Source organism: Bos indicus x Bos taurus, chromosome 27 (genome assembly GCF_003369695.1).
Source record: "Bos indicus x Bos taurus breed Angus x Brahman F1 hybrid chromosome 27, Bos_hybrid_MaternalHap_v2.0, whole genome shotgun sequence".
Taxonomy (NCBI): domain Eukaryota; kingdom Metazoa; phylum Chordata; class Mammalia; order Artiodactyla; family Bovidae; genus Bos; species Bos indicus x Bos taurus.
Window position 1 is genome coordinate 3101909 of NC_040102.1, and position 15600 is coordinate 3117508.

Consider the following 15600-nt stretch of genomic DNA (forward strand, 5'->3'; position numbering starts at 1 on the left):
AAATGTTTGGTTTAGTCATGAAAGCATGAAGGGCTGAATGTCATACCTTCACCTCCAAACTATAGCTTTACTTTTAGTTTTTTTTTTTTTAATCCTTGACCTTGAATTTTAATTTTATATCTTGCTATCTTCTATACCTTTACTTTATTCCTTGAGAGAATATTTAATAGTTCCAAGAAAACAGCAGTTCCCCACTGGAAAACCAGTGGCGGGTTTTTTTCATGAGAGCCACATTTGAACAAAGGAGGGGAAGCTCTTTTCCAAGCCCTGATCTCACACCACGTAAGTCACACTTGCTATAAATCAAATCCATTCAGGCAGTATTTTATTTTATTTATTTATTTATTTTATTTATTTTTTATTTTTTAAGTTTATTTTATTTTTAAACTTTACATAATTGTATTAGTTTTGCCAAATATCAAAATGAATCCGCCTCAGGTATACATATGTTTCCCACCCTGAACCCTACTCCCTCCTCCGTCCCCATATCATCCCTCTGGGTCGTCCCAGTGCTCTAGCCCCAAGCATCCAGTATCATGCATCGAAACTGGACTGGCATCTCGTTTCATACATGATATTTTACATGTTTCAATGCCATTCTCCCAAATCTTCCCACCCTCTCCCTCTCCCAAAATCAGTTCTAATGAGGTGGATGAAACTGGAGCCTATTATACAGAGTGAAGTAAGCCAGAAGGAAAAACACCAATATAGTATACTAATGCATATATATGGAATTTAGAAAGATGGTAACAATAACCCTGTGTATGAGACAGCAAAAGAGACACTGATGTACAGGCAGTATTTTATTCCCTTTGAATTTTCTGAAGTAACCTGGGAAAAAGTGAGGCATATTTCAAAGCCCAACATGACTGTTCTATTACTTTTGTTTATCATTGTCCTTGGGTATCCATTACTTTTTTTTTTTTGATGATAAGAAATTTTGTACTTAAAGGCTTAAAGACACCACTCTTTATTACTATGTCTTGCTGGAGGGCTCTAACAGAATTTATGGAGTATATAAACATTGATATAATTTAATCATTTATATAATTTAATCATTGATACAATTTAATTCACCAAACAATTACCCTTTTGCTTATTCCTAGAAAAATACTAATTCCAAAAAGAGGCAATATGTTTTAAATATGGCTATTTTTTTTACCCCACAAGTTATTAGAAGTATAACAAACAATTCATAATTCATAACATGGGTCTTAATCAATAGCACAATTTCCTGTGAAATGTGAGCACTTCTATTTGACATGTTAATTAAAATAGCATCCTTTCCTCTCCTAAAAGTCTTGGGGTCCTCTGAAGGGGTCTTTAGCCCCATGCAACTCAGTTCCCTGTGAAGAGAGCTAGTTAATCCCACCTCCCTCCCATCCTCCTTCCTTCTTCCCTGTGGGAGGAAAGGCGACATTTGGATGCAAGAGCTGGTGCACCCTCAGCGCCTCCTTCGCCTGCTTGGGATCGGCCTGCCTGTGGGAGTAGATGATCTACTGCGCCCTTTCCGAATGGCCACAGGCTCCTGCCCCGTGTGGGGAGTCCTGTGCACGCCCAGTTGTGTCAGAGATGGGGTGACAAGGGGTCTGTCATGGCAACACAGTCATGTTAGCTGCGGACCCAACCCACACCCCAGCTGTAAGCATCAGAGGGGATGGTATTCAAGGTGGGTTATAGCAACATTGTGGACCCTACTTTTCTTTTTACGTGTTGTAACTGGGATAGAAAAGAGAGGTTTATTTATAGATGAGCTCAACCCTCAATACTCCCCATTTCAGACTTCAGAAGTTCGGACTTCACCTAAAAATGAGTGTCCAGCTCTTCTGACCCCATGGACTTTAGCCCACCAGGCTCCTCTGTCCAAGGGATTCTCCTGACAAGAACACTGGAGTGGGTTGCCATTTCCTCCTCCAGGTGATCTTCCCAACCCAGGGATCAAACCCGGGTCTGCTGCATTGCAGGTGGTCTCTTTACCTGCTGAGTACCTCTAGCCCTCCACCTAGAGATATAAAGTTCCTTGGGGTTCCACTCTTACATCCAGGATGAGAGCCCATGTCTTCCACTCTAGTTCATATGCCCCCAAAAGGGAGCCTCTGTTGTCTCTTGACAAGGGCTCCAAGTACACGTTTGTATATTTTATATAACTTTCACATCTAGTGATGCAAAGACTTAGTCAGTCTGACTGTTAATAACTCAGTTTGAGACTTAGATTTAACATGATATGTTAAAGTAACCAAGAACACACAGAGAGTGTATAGTCATAGGAAATATTTCAATTTTGTCTAATAACCACAAATATGCATAATTAAATTATTCATAAGGAAAATATTAGAAGCAAAAAAATAATGCTATAGAACCTGGATAGGATCTAAAGCTTAAACTACATCATAGCTGATAAAAGTCTTTAAGTTAAACTGAAGGCAAATGATAACCTCTATCAGAGATGATGATTCATATTGTATGTAACAGTTAATTCACACTGGATTGCTGTGTCTGAAGCACGCATGGTTACCTCTCGACTAATCTCTTCTCTCCCCTCACTGTTCACACTCCCTTTGCCCCTGGATGTTCTTTGCTCGGAAGATTCAAGTAGACAATGCCAGATTGGAGAGTTCAAACATAGAACAAATACCCGGTGGTGAAATAGCGAGATGATAATTTCTTAGGTTACACATAGTTGCCAGGCATGGGAGTAAAAGAAGACTCTATACCTCCCCCAAGGCATGCGATGTACTACACACTGTTTCTTCACTTTCCTGCATGTGTATATTCTCCATTTGATACAGAGAAAACCCTGTATTGCTTCCATAAGTTTCCCCACAAAGGGGAACTCTATCAATGTAGCAACAGGAAAAACGCCACTCTTATCCACACCACAGAAAGACAAATAGAAACTTAAATATAAGCAAAGTAAAACATGAGATGATTTTGTTTTAGCTTGGTTTACTTTAAAAAATGGAAAATGAAATAAGCAAGAAAATATGTAATCAATGTTCAAATATCCACATCTCTATAATTCCTACTGAGCAAAACGTTTAAAAGACCCAGGTTCAGTGGATCCGAGTTGTTACATGGAGTGGCTCGTGTGGTTTAGGTGGTCATCTCCCTTCCAACTTTGAGCTGACATAGTAACTATTGATATAGCCACTGCCACAAATTCCCTTTTTCATGTTTTGTTACTTGTGGCCAGAATACAAAGGATGATAAGTCACCTGAACTTAATTCTTCCCTGATATCAGAATGGCTATCAGATAAGAGAGAAAGGATCTAAAAGTAAAGTAACTTCATCTATGGTTTTAAAAATGATTAATAATGAAGAACAGCATGGAAGCTGCATTAAAAAAAAAAAAAAAACTGAATACAAAGCTAACATATGATCCAGCAATCCCACTCCTGGGCGTATATTCGGAGAAAAACATAATTCTAAAGGATATATGCACCCCAATGTTCACTGAAGCTCTATTTACAATAGCCAAGACACTGAAGCAACCTATTTGTCTATTGACAGTTGAATGGATGAAGAAGTTGTGGTACTTACATAAAGTGGAATATTACTCAGCCATAAAAAATGAAATAATGCCATTTGCAGCAATATGGATGAACCTAGAGACTGTCATACTAAATGAAGTAAGTCAGAAAGATAAAGCAAGTACTCTATGATATTGCTTATAAGTGGAATCTGAAAAAATGGTACAAATGAATTTATTTACGAAACAGAAATAGAGTCATGGATGTATAAAACAAACTGATGGTTACCAGGGGAAACAGTGTGGAGGGATATGTTGGGAGATTGGGATTGACATATACACACTATTATATATAAAACAGATAATGAGCAAGGGCCTATTTTGTGTGTGTGTGTGTGTGCACACACTTAGTTGCTCAGTCATGTCAGACTCTTTGAGACCCCAGGGACTGTATAGCCCATCAGGCTCCTCTCTCCATGGGATTCTCCAGGCAAGAATACTGGAGTGGGTTGCCATGCATTCTTCAAGGGGATCTTCCCAACCCAGGGATCGAACCCAGGTTTCCCACATTGCAGGTGGTTTCTTTACTATCTGAGCCTCCAGGGAAGCCCTGCCAGGTTCCTCTGTCCATGGAATTCTCTAGGCAAGAATAGTGGAGAGGGTAACAATTTCTTTCTCCAGGGGATCTTCACAACCCAGGGATTGAACCCAGTTCTCTTGTATTGCAGACAGATTCTTATTTTTTTTAGGATAGCTTTTTTCTTCTTCTTCTTCTTTTTTTAAAGTAGTTTACTTTAATTGGAGGATAATTACTTTACAATATTGAGATGATTTTTTGCCATACCTCAACACGAATCAGCCATGGGTGCACATCATGGGCACCCCATTCTGAACCCCTCCCCCAGCTCCCTCCTCACCCCATCCTTCTGGGTTGTCCCAGGGCACTGGCTTTGAGTACCCTGCTTCATGCATCAAACTTGCATTGGTCATCTATTTTACATGTTTAATGCTGTTCTCTCAAATCATCCCACCTTTGCCTTCTCCCACAGAGTCCAAAAGTCTGTTCTTTACATCTGTGTCTCTTTTGCTGCCTTGTATATAGAATCGTCATCACTGCAGGCAGATGCTTTTTTGTCTGAGACACCAGGGAATCCTTCTACTCTATAGTCCAGGAAAAGTGAACAGTATAGTACAGTAAAGTGAATCAGTTATATATACACATATATCCCTTCTTTTTTATTTTATTTTTTAAGATTCTTTCCTCATATAGGTCATTATAGAGTATTGAGTAGAGCTCCCTACTGTATGGCACAGAGAACTCTACTCAATACTCGGTAATACTCTGTAGTGAGGAAAAAATAAAAAAAAGAGGGGATATATGTGTATGTATAACTGATTTGCTTTCCTGTACAGCAGAAACTAACACAACATTGGAAATCAACTCCATTTTTTTTTTTAATCTGCTTGATGAGTACAATGTGGGGATACCATGTACCTGTCCTGGAAATTATATATACTTTTGTGCCATTATTTTTCTAGAATGCTACCTTGACTAGCTTTCCAGCCATGGGAATATTATGTTTTCTGATCCTTGAATATCTCAGCATTTAGTTGTGTTCTTGATATAGAGGTGCTGTAGGTCATGATTTACTGTTTAATAAGTTACTTAATGTCTTCCTGGTGGCAAAATTATAATTCTCTTTGCGTGGAGAAATGCATGTATGCAACTGTGTACATGTGTGTTACATGCTTATTGTATATTTTTTTGTCAATGTGTCAAAAATACTGTGTAGTCACAGACATAGAGAACAGACTTATGGACATGGTTGGGGGGAGGAGAGGGTGAGATACATGGAGTGAAAGTAAAGTCGCTCAGTCGTGCCCAACTCTTTGTGACCCCATGGATAGTAGCCTGCACCAAGCTCCTCTGTCCATGGGATTTTCAAGGCAAGAGTACTAGAGTGGGTTGCCATTTCCTTCTCCAGGGAATCTTCCCAAACCGGGGATCGAACCCAGGTCTCTCACATTGTAGACAGACGCTTTACCATAGAAATTTACATTACCACATGTAAAGTAGAGAGCTAATGGGAATTTGTGGTATGACTCAAGGAACTCAAACAGGGGCTCTGTATCAACCTAGAGGGCCTGGGTGGGGAGGGAGACAGGAGGAAGGTTCAAAGGGGAGAGGATATATGTATACCTATGGCTGATTCATGTTGATGTTTGCAGAAACCAACAAAATTATGGTTAAGCAATTATCCTTCAATTAAAAATAAATTAAAAAAAAGTCAGCTTCTGGGCCAATCCACTATTATGACCAAAGATGAGATTCTTTATTATGAAATGAATATGTTACTGACCACTTCAAAAAAGGTACTGTGTGGTCAAATCTAAATTGAGATGAATTCAGATGTGTTAGGATAAACTAACGATAGTCTGTATATATACAAAGCATCCATCCACTGGAGCCAATGCCCGCACATGTGGAAGAAATTGGTTACTGTGTCACTGAGGGCAGTTTCCCAGGTAGACTCTGCATGTACTCAAGTGACAGAGCAGGATAGGTAAGGATGAGGAAGAAGCTGCCCCCCCATCTATAGTCTGTTTTGTTATTTTCCATTGATGCCCCTTTAAAAATCACATAGGCATTAGAAATGTATTCATTTCCAACCAATGGTTTCATGAGTGACAAAGCACAGACTTTCTGTGTAGAAATCCAAAGTTTTAGAGATCACATGGATTGTAGGAGGTTATGAATGGCTAATTCCTATGCTACAAAGAAAAGAATATAGCCTGTGGAACAGGGCACATTTTACTCTGAATTATCCCTGCCTTCAACTTCAGATATTTACGGCTTATTTCATTAGAGGCGAGGGTGAGAATCTCATGGCAGGCAGTGGTCTATTTACCTTCATATCCTTATCAGTGACATAGTGCTAGGTACACGGTACAACTTTTTAATGTATTTCTTCAATGAATTAGACTTTTATTGAAGATGGATGGGTAGGTTGATTCTATATTAAAATCACTGACCACTGTAATGTGTGATATCTGTAAGATCATAAGACTTTTTTTGGGGGTATAATTGCTTTACAGCCTTGACATATTCCTTTTCCTATTTGGAACCAGTCTGTTGATTCATGTCCAGTTCTAACTGTTGCTTCCTGACCTGCATATAGGTTTCTCAAGAGGCAGATCAGGTGGTCTGGTATTCCCATCTCTTTCAGAATTTTCCACAGTTTCTTGTGATCCACACAGTCAAAGGCTTTGGCATAGTCAATAATAAAGCAGAAATAGATGTTTTTATGGAACTCTTTTGCTTTTTCAATGATCCAGTGGATGTTGGCAATTCGATCTCTGGTTCCTCTGCCTTTCCTAAAACCAGCTTGAACATCTGGAAGTTCACAGTTCACGTATTGCTGAAGCCTGGCTTTTAAAATTTTGAGCATTACTTTGCTAATGTATGAGATGAGTGCTTTTGTGTGGTAGATTGAGCATTCTTTGGCATTACTGTTCTTTGGGATTGGAATGAAAACTGACCTTTTCCAGTCCTGTGGCCACTGGTGAGTTTTCCAAATTTGCTGGCATATTGAGTGCAGCACAGCTCAACTGGAATTCCATCACCTCCACAAGCCTTGTTTGTAGTGATGCTTTCTAAGGTCCACCTGACTTAACATTTCAGGATGTCTGGCTCTAATAGGAAAAGGAGTGTGTCAAGGCTGTATGTTGTCACCCTGCTTATTTAACGTATATGCAGAGTACATCATGAGAAACACTGGGCTAGAAGAAGCACAAGCTGGAATCAAGATTGCTGGGAGAAATATCAGTAACCTCAGATATGCAGATGACACCACCCTTATGGCAGAAAGTGAAGAGGAACTAAAAAGCCTCTTCATGGAAGTGAAGGGAGAGAGTGAAAAATTGGCTTAAAGCTCAACATTCAATAAACGAAGATCATGGCATCTGGTCCCATCACTTCATGGCAAATAGATGGGGAAAGAGTGGAAACAGTGTCAGACTTTATTTTGGGGGGCTCCAAAATCACTGCAGATGGTGACTGCAGCCATGAAATTAAAAGATGCTTACTCCTTGGAAGGAAAGTTATGACCAACCTAGATAGCATATTCAAAAGCAGAGACATTACTTTGCCAACAAAGGTCCATCTAGTCAAGGCTATGGTTTTTCCAGTGGTCACGTATGGATGTGAGAGTTGGACTGTGAAGAGAGCTGAACGCTGAAGAATTGATGCTTTTGAACTGTGGTGTTGGAGAAGACTCTTGAGAGTCCCTTGGACTGCAAGGAGATCCAGCCAGTCCATCCTAAAGGAGACTAGTCCTGGGTGTTCACTGGAAGGACTGATGCTGAGGCTGAGACTCTAATACTTTGGCCACCTCATGTGAGGAGTTGACTCATTGGAAAAGACCCTGATGCTGGGAGGGATTGGGGGCAGGAGGAGAAGGGGACAACAGAGGATGAGATGCTGGATGGCATCACTGACTCGATGCACATGAGTTTGGGTGAACTCCGGGAGTTGGTGATGGACAGGGAGGTCTGGTGTGCTGTGAATTATGGGGTCGCAAAGAGTCAGACATGACTGAGTGACTGAACTGAACTGAACCGAACTGAATTGCTTTACAAGGTTGTGCTAGTTCCTGCTTACAAAGAGGTAGATCAGCTCTGTGTATACACACATCCCCTCCCTTTTGGACCTTTGTCCCACCCCCTATTTCATCCCTCTAGGTCACCGCAGAGCACCACGCTGAGCTCCATGTGCTGCTGAGTATATGGCAGGTTCCCACCAGCTCTGTTTTACACATGGTAGTGTATGAATGTCAATCCTAATTTCCCAGTTCACCCACCACCCAGCCCCCATTATGTCCACACACCCATTCTCTACATCTGCATATCTATAACCTAACAAGCTTATTGAATTCACTTACTGCCATGCGTTTCAACTATGACTTTTAATACATTTGATCAAGGTACAGAGGAAATTGGATTCAAGAGACCAAGAGGAGCAGTCAAGGGAAACAATGTAATTTAAGTGCAGTTCTATATGAACTGCCTTCTCTTTGCACGCATTAGAGCTCAAATTCGCTTGCCCTATGTATAGACATTAGGTTACAGCTTTCAAACTCTTCCAGAAATACTGAGCCTTAGTTCTTTATTAAGTGCTAGTTGAGTGAAAATATTCCAAATTACTATGTAAATGAAGTACCATATGATCGAAGAAGTATAGGTTTGCAGTATGAGTATTTTTTTCTATGTAAATTTTCCAGATATCTCACTATTTAGCTGACTTTCCTTATAGTTATGGATGAACCTTGATTTTGCAGAGCTACACAGGCAAGCTGATTTCATTCAATACTTCTGAGTAGGGCCTTATATAGCCAGTTATCATCCCAAAAGGTACTATATTTTGAGATCTCGCCTTACCAGTCTACAGCATGTGCACTTCTTAACCTGTCATATAAAACCCAAGGAGGAAGAAGGCTTTGTACACAAAGATTTGATTCACAAATCCTGAGCTCCAGATACCAACATAAGTGGGAAAACAGAATTTCTTGAAGACACTTTATCCTAAAATAAAACCTTAGGAAAAACGGTATCTTTAGATGGTTGATTATAAGCAGAATAATTCTTCTAATGACTAGTATGTGTTTCCATATCTCTGTATTTCTAACAAATTTTCCAGTCCTTTGTGTCTCATTAAATGCAAATGCCATTTTATTTAGCAAATATTCACATTGGATACAAAACCAATAAACAAAAATCATTTGTATTCTTAAATACTAGCAACAGAAAAATGGAATTTTCAACAGTGCCAAAAACCTCAGCATAATCTCAAATCTCTATGAGTGAATTTAAGAAATGACTCGTTAGAACATTACTGAGTGAGATTAAAGAAGACCTAAGATGTGCAAATGGACATCATGTTCATGTACAGAAAGACACAATTTGGTCTCTGAATCTAGCAATTCTCTACAAATCAATGGGCTGAATCCAATCTTAGCCCAATATCAGCAGGATTTCTTTCTTGTAACAAACTGACAAGCCAATTCTGAAATTTATATAGAAATGTGGAAGGCTAAATATATAAAGGCAAGGGAGAAAGGAAAAGATATACCCAACTGAATGCAGCATTCCAGAGAATAGCAACAAGAGCTAAGAAACAATAGAATGGGAAAGACTTGAGATTTCTTCAAGAAAATTGGAAATATCAAGGGAATGTTTCATTCAAGGATGGACACAATAAAGGGCAGAAACCATAAGGACCTAACAGAAGCAGACGAGATTAAGAAGAGGTGGCAAGATACACAAAAGAACTGTACCAAAAAGGTACCCAGATAACCATGATGGTGTGGTCACTCACCTAGAGCCAGACATCCTGGAGTAGAAAGTCAAGTGGGCCTTAGGAAGCATTGCTATGAACAAAGCTAGTGGAGGTGATGGAGTTCCAGTTGACCTTTGTCAAATCCTAAAAGATGAAGCTGTGAAAGTGTTGCACTCAATATGTCAGCAAATTTGGAAAACTCAGCAGTGGCCACATGACTGGAAAAGGTCAGTTTCATTCTAATCCCAAAAAAGCACAATGCCAAAGAATGCTCAAACTACCACACAATTGCACTCATTTCACATGCTAGCAAGGTAACACTCAAAATCCTTCAAGCTAGGTTCCACAGTGTATGAACTGAAAACTTCCAGATGTACAAGTTGGATTCAGAAAAGGCAGAGGAACCAGAGATAAAACTGCCAACATTTGTTGGGTTATGGAGAAAGAAAGAGAATTTCAGAAAAAAAAATCTACTTCTGCTTCACTGATTATGCTAAGCTTTTGACTGTGTGGTTCACAAAAATCTTTTGAAAATTCTTAAAGATCTGTCTCCTGAGAAACCTGTATGCAGGTCAAGAAGCAACAGTTAGAACTGACATGGAAAAACAGACTGGTTCCAAATTGTGAAAGAAATATGACAAGACTGTATATTGTCACTCTGCTTATTTAACATATGCAGAGTACATCATGTGAAATGCCAGGCTAGATGAAGCCCAAGCTGAAATTAAGATTGCCAGTAGAAATTTCAACAAACCTCAGACATGCAGATAACAGCACCCTAATGGCAGAAAGCAAAGAGCAACTAAAGAGCCTTTTGATGAAAGAGAAAGAGGAGATTTGAAAAAGCTAGGTTAAAACTCAACATCCAAAAAAGTAAGATCATGGCATCTGGTCCTATCACTTCATGGCAAATCAAAGAGGAAAAAGTGGAAGCAGTGATAGATTTTATTTTCTTGGGCTCCAGAAATCACTTCAGATAGTGACTTCAGCCATGAAATCAGAAGATACTTGCTCCTTGAAAGAAAAGCTATGACAAACCTAAACAGCATATTAAAAAGTAAAGACATCACTTTGCCAACAAAAATCCATCTAGTCAAAGCTATAGTTTTTCCAGTAGTTATGTACAGATGTGAGAGTTGGACCATAAAAGATGTCTGAGCACAGAAGAATTGATGCTTTTGAACTGTGGTGTTGGAGAAGACTGTTGAGAGTCCCTTGGGCAGAAAGGAGATCAAACCAGTCAATCTTAAAGGAAATTAACCCTGAATATTTACTGGAAGGATTGATGCTGAAGTGGAAGCTCCAATATTTGGCCACTTGATGCAAAGAGCCAACACTTTGGAAAAGACCCTGATGCTGGGAAAGATTGAAGGCAGGAGGAAAAGGGGATGACAGAGGATGAGATTAGTGCCTGGCATCACAGACTCAATGGACATGAGTTTGAGTAAACTCCAGGAGATGGTGAAGGACAGGGAAGGCTGGTGTGCTGCAGTCCACGGGGTCACAAAAAGTCAGAGGCGACTGAGCAACTGAACAAAAACACAAAGTATATAAAGATTTACTCTGAGAAGCAGAGCTCAGGGTCTTACACTGCCAGCTCTCAAGACTGTTATGGTGACTACATATTAACGTGAGTGTGAGGGACCAATTTAAATCCAGATGCAGTTTGTGCAGCTAGGACCCTTTACAGCTTCAGAGAGACTGCAGATCTAGACACAAAATGGAGTGTGCTGAAGTCACACACCAGGGAACTCATTCATAACCTCTGAGGAAGCAAAGGTTTTTCAAACATAAAAGGTATTAGTAGTAAAAGAAAAGCCTATAGGTTAGGTTATATCAAATTTGAGAAACTCTATTCATCAAAAGACGTTACTGTCCAGGGTGAGAAAAGATGATCATCACGTTATCAAAGATTTACTTACAGAAAGTAGAAAGAAGGCTCTCAGAAAGAAAAGGACAACCCACAGGGGTAAAAAATGGTCATTAGCTTAAGAGGACACTTCTCAGAGAAAGATTTTAGATGAGCCAAAACAACAAATATGAAAAGTGATCGAAACTGTGAGTCAAAGAAAGGACAAGGAAAGCCTCAGTGAGGAGACAGCTCCACAGCCAGACCAGAATGACTTAAAAAGATGGGATGCAGCAAACACTGGGTACCTGGGACCCCTCTTCACTGCTCAGAACTGCAATGAGGGCTTTTTTCTACAACTGTCAGACTGTAAGCTGAACACACTCATTCTCTGAATGTATGGGATTCACATTATTCCTTGGCCAATGTTCAGTGGGTGCATGTCCATTTCTTCACCTAAGACATGTACTAGAAGGCCCAAAATGACACAGTTCATAACTATCAGAGACAAGAAATTACACTGATGCCCATCAGAAGAGATGCATAAATTATGGCATAGTCACAAACCAGAATGCCCTACTGCAATGACAATGAACACACGTACACACAACTCCAGCACAACCTTGAGTGAATGGCAATGAATACCTGTTCATACAACATCTACACAGTTTCGAGTGAATGACAGTGAGCACATGTACACAACACCAACACAACCTTGAGTGGAAGGGCCCAGAATCACAAGCACAAAATCTATGTTTCACCATGTGTATGATGTGCCAAAACAGGCCAGATTAACCAGTGCTGCTAGGAGGCAGGAGAATGTTTACTCTTGAGTTGCTGTTTAAGACTCAAAGAAGAGCTCATGAAGGTCTCCTAGCGGGAAATGTTGCTATTTGACCCTGAGCTGAAGTTCCACACATTTTTAAGTTTCTGAAAACTTTGAACTCTAAGCCTACAGCATGTACGCATTTTTGTACACATGTCTTATTTTGTAGAACTGATTGAAAGCCTGAAAACATCTGAGAATAGCTGATAATGTTGCTTCTGTAAGAAATTCTCTAAATTCTTAATATAGGTTATAAAGAATTGAAACTAATACAGTGGCACTGTTAACAACTCAGTCCTCAGAGTCAAATTTTTGGATTAAAATCCAGGAACTGGGGCTTACTAGATGACTGAGCGATTTATGTAACCACGCTAGTTTTTCTCATAGTACAAATGGAAATTATTTCCATTTACAATGGAAATACATTCTAAATTTTTGCCTTGTAAACTTTTTTGTAAGCATGGAATGGATAACAGAAGATTCAGTGTCCAAAACATTTAATAGGTCAATAAGCTTGTGATATCCCAGGTAATGTTACAGCAGTTTTATATGCAGTGTGTGTATGCATATGTGTGCAGTTTCTTCATATGTATATATGTGGTTTCTATAAAATTATAATCATTTCCACTACCATTATAATTTAATCCTGAAGATTAATATGCCTTTTCATCATTGTATCACACTGAACCAATGCTTTAAAGGAAAAGTCTCCAAAAAGCCCAAGTCATTGATGATTTATTGTGAATCATTTATTCACACAGATGTTTATCGGTCAAGTACTGTGTATCATGATATGGTTGATCTCTTATGATTTGGAAATGATCAACTGAAACCAATCCTTGTAAATCCATAGGGAAGCAGTCGTTTTTAGATTAGGTTATACAGTTCCCTTTATAAGTATTGCTCAGAACAAATAAGTTTCAATAATTAGATCAGAAAAGAAGAAACAAATGGCCTCTACATAAAAATATTTATATATATTAAAAATATAAATATATATATTGTAGAGTATGTTGCTGTGCTGTGTTCAGTTGCTCAGTTGTGTACAACTCTTTGGGACCCCATGAACTGTAGCCCGCCAGGCTCCTCTGTCCATGGGATTCTCCAGGAAAGAATAGTGGAGTGGGTTGCCATGCCCTCCTCCAGGGGACCTTCCCAGTCCAAGGATCAAACCAGCATCTCCTGCTTCTCCTGAGTTGCAGACAGACTTTTTACTGCTGAGCCATCATTAGGCACTAAGCTGTGTCCAACTCTTTGTGACCCCATGGGCTGTAGCCCACCAGGCTCCTCTGTCCATGGGATTTCCCAGGCAAGAATACTGGGGTGGGTAGCCATTTCCTTCTCCAGGGGATCTTCCTGACCCAAAGATGGAACCCTCGTACCCTATTTGGCGGGCAGGCTCTTCACTGCTGAGCCACCAGCGAAGCCCATTGTAAATACACACACACACACACACACATATATATAGATACACAAAAACATGTATAAAAAACATGTAAAAAAACACATATGTGCTGTGCTGTGCTTAGTCACTCAGTCATGTCCAAATCTTTGTGACCCCATGGACTGTAGCCTGCCGGGCTCCTCTGTCCTTGGAGATTCTCCAGGCAAGAATAGTGGAGGGGTTGCCATGCCCTCTTCCCAACCCAGGGATTGAACCCAGGTCTTCTGCATTGCAGGCAGATTCTTTACCAGCTGAGCCACCAGGGACAGCCAAGAATACTGGAGTGGTAGTCTATCCCTTCTCCAGGGAATCTTCCTGGTCCAGGAATCAAATTGGGGTCTCCTGCATTGCAGGCAGATTCTTCACCAGCTTAGCTACCTACCAGGGAAGCCCATATATACATATACATATATACTGATATATCAGTGTGAAATAGTCCCATTGAAATGTCAGAATTTACTGACCTTTCAAATAAAAGTCAAATAAAAGTCAATAGGAAAATGAAAGAAATTTGGCAAAACCAATACAATATTGTAAAGTTTAAAAATAAAATAAAATGAAAAAAAAAGGTCAATTTAATGTTTTTGCTGCTTCCCTAAAAAATTATTTATATGATTTATATAAATAAATTTATATATAAATTTATACAATATATATATATAATATATTTATATAAATTATATATAAACTCAGGTGGCTTAAAATTAGCTTTTAGAATAGATAAGTTTATTGAACAAGCCGTCGGTTTTCCTTTTACGTCCCTCTGATGTAAGGAGCCTAAACTCCTTCCTATTTACCATGTAATATCACCTTTTCCATTTGTTACATAAAAGACACGACCTGCATTATGCAAACCTATGTCAACAAAGGAAGACAAGTCTTTCCCTGTAAAACTGTTAAATACATTGCTGCTGTTTCATGTGGCATGCCTCCCAGAGGTCTTGGGTTCCATGGACATGACAGGATCCCAGAGAACAAAAGCAGAGTCATCACTGCTGAGGGCCGTGCATTAGCATGGCTTCACACTAGACTGTGTCTCTCACATACCCCGACACTAGTCAAGATTCCCTGATACACATGGTCCTGGGAATCTGTGCTCACATAGCACAAAAAGACAATCAATTCATTCAGACTTGGTTAAACAAAAGTGTTCTTTAATGTTGACCAGCACATTATGAATATTCTTATTTAAATTATAACTTGCACACATTCCAACTCATCTGGGAAAATGTCTGCAATGTTTGGCTTTAACTTGTATAAAATCTGTGAGTAAATAATAATTCCAGTTCCACTAACATTCTTTTTGTGCTTCAATATAGACCAAGTCCTTTGCCTTGCCCTCGTTTGTATACATCACAATGCCAAGGCCAGGAAACTTGCTACATGAAAATCTGCCTGGTGCTTTCTGAAGGTGCATGCATGATGATTTTTGATGACCACCTCGATACTAAAGTAATAAGTCATGAAGTTACTCTACTGAAGTTCTATTTATAACCAATAAACTTTGATCTTGAGAATATTGTTTTGCTTCTATGAGAACTTCATGGAGTCAAATATATATATATATATGACCAATCAGCTTTGAATTTGTGGTCCAGTACTAGTTAAACTAAATGAGGACATGTTGGAAATGTAAACAGAAGGTGCTCCCTGAGCGGATGCTGAGGGTGGTTGCTG

At 39.4% G+C, this 15600-nt stretch overlaps 1 protein-coding gene across 3 annotated transcripts in view; it reads right to left on the reverse strand.

The window, feature by feature from the left end:
- The window catches only part of CSMD1 (CUB and Sushi multiple domains 1), a 2076272-nt gene that overhangs the window by 896895 nt on the left and 1163777 nt on the right, over positions 1-15600 (reverse strand). The window lies entirely within an intron of this gene.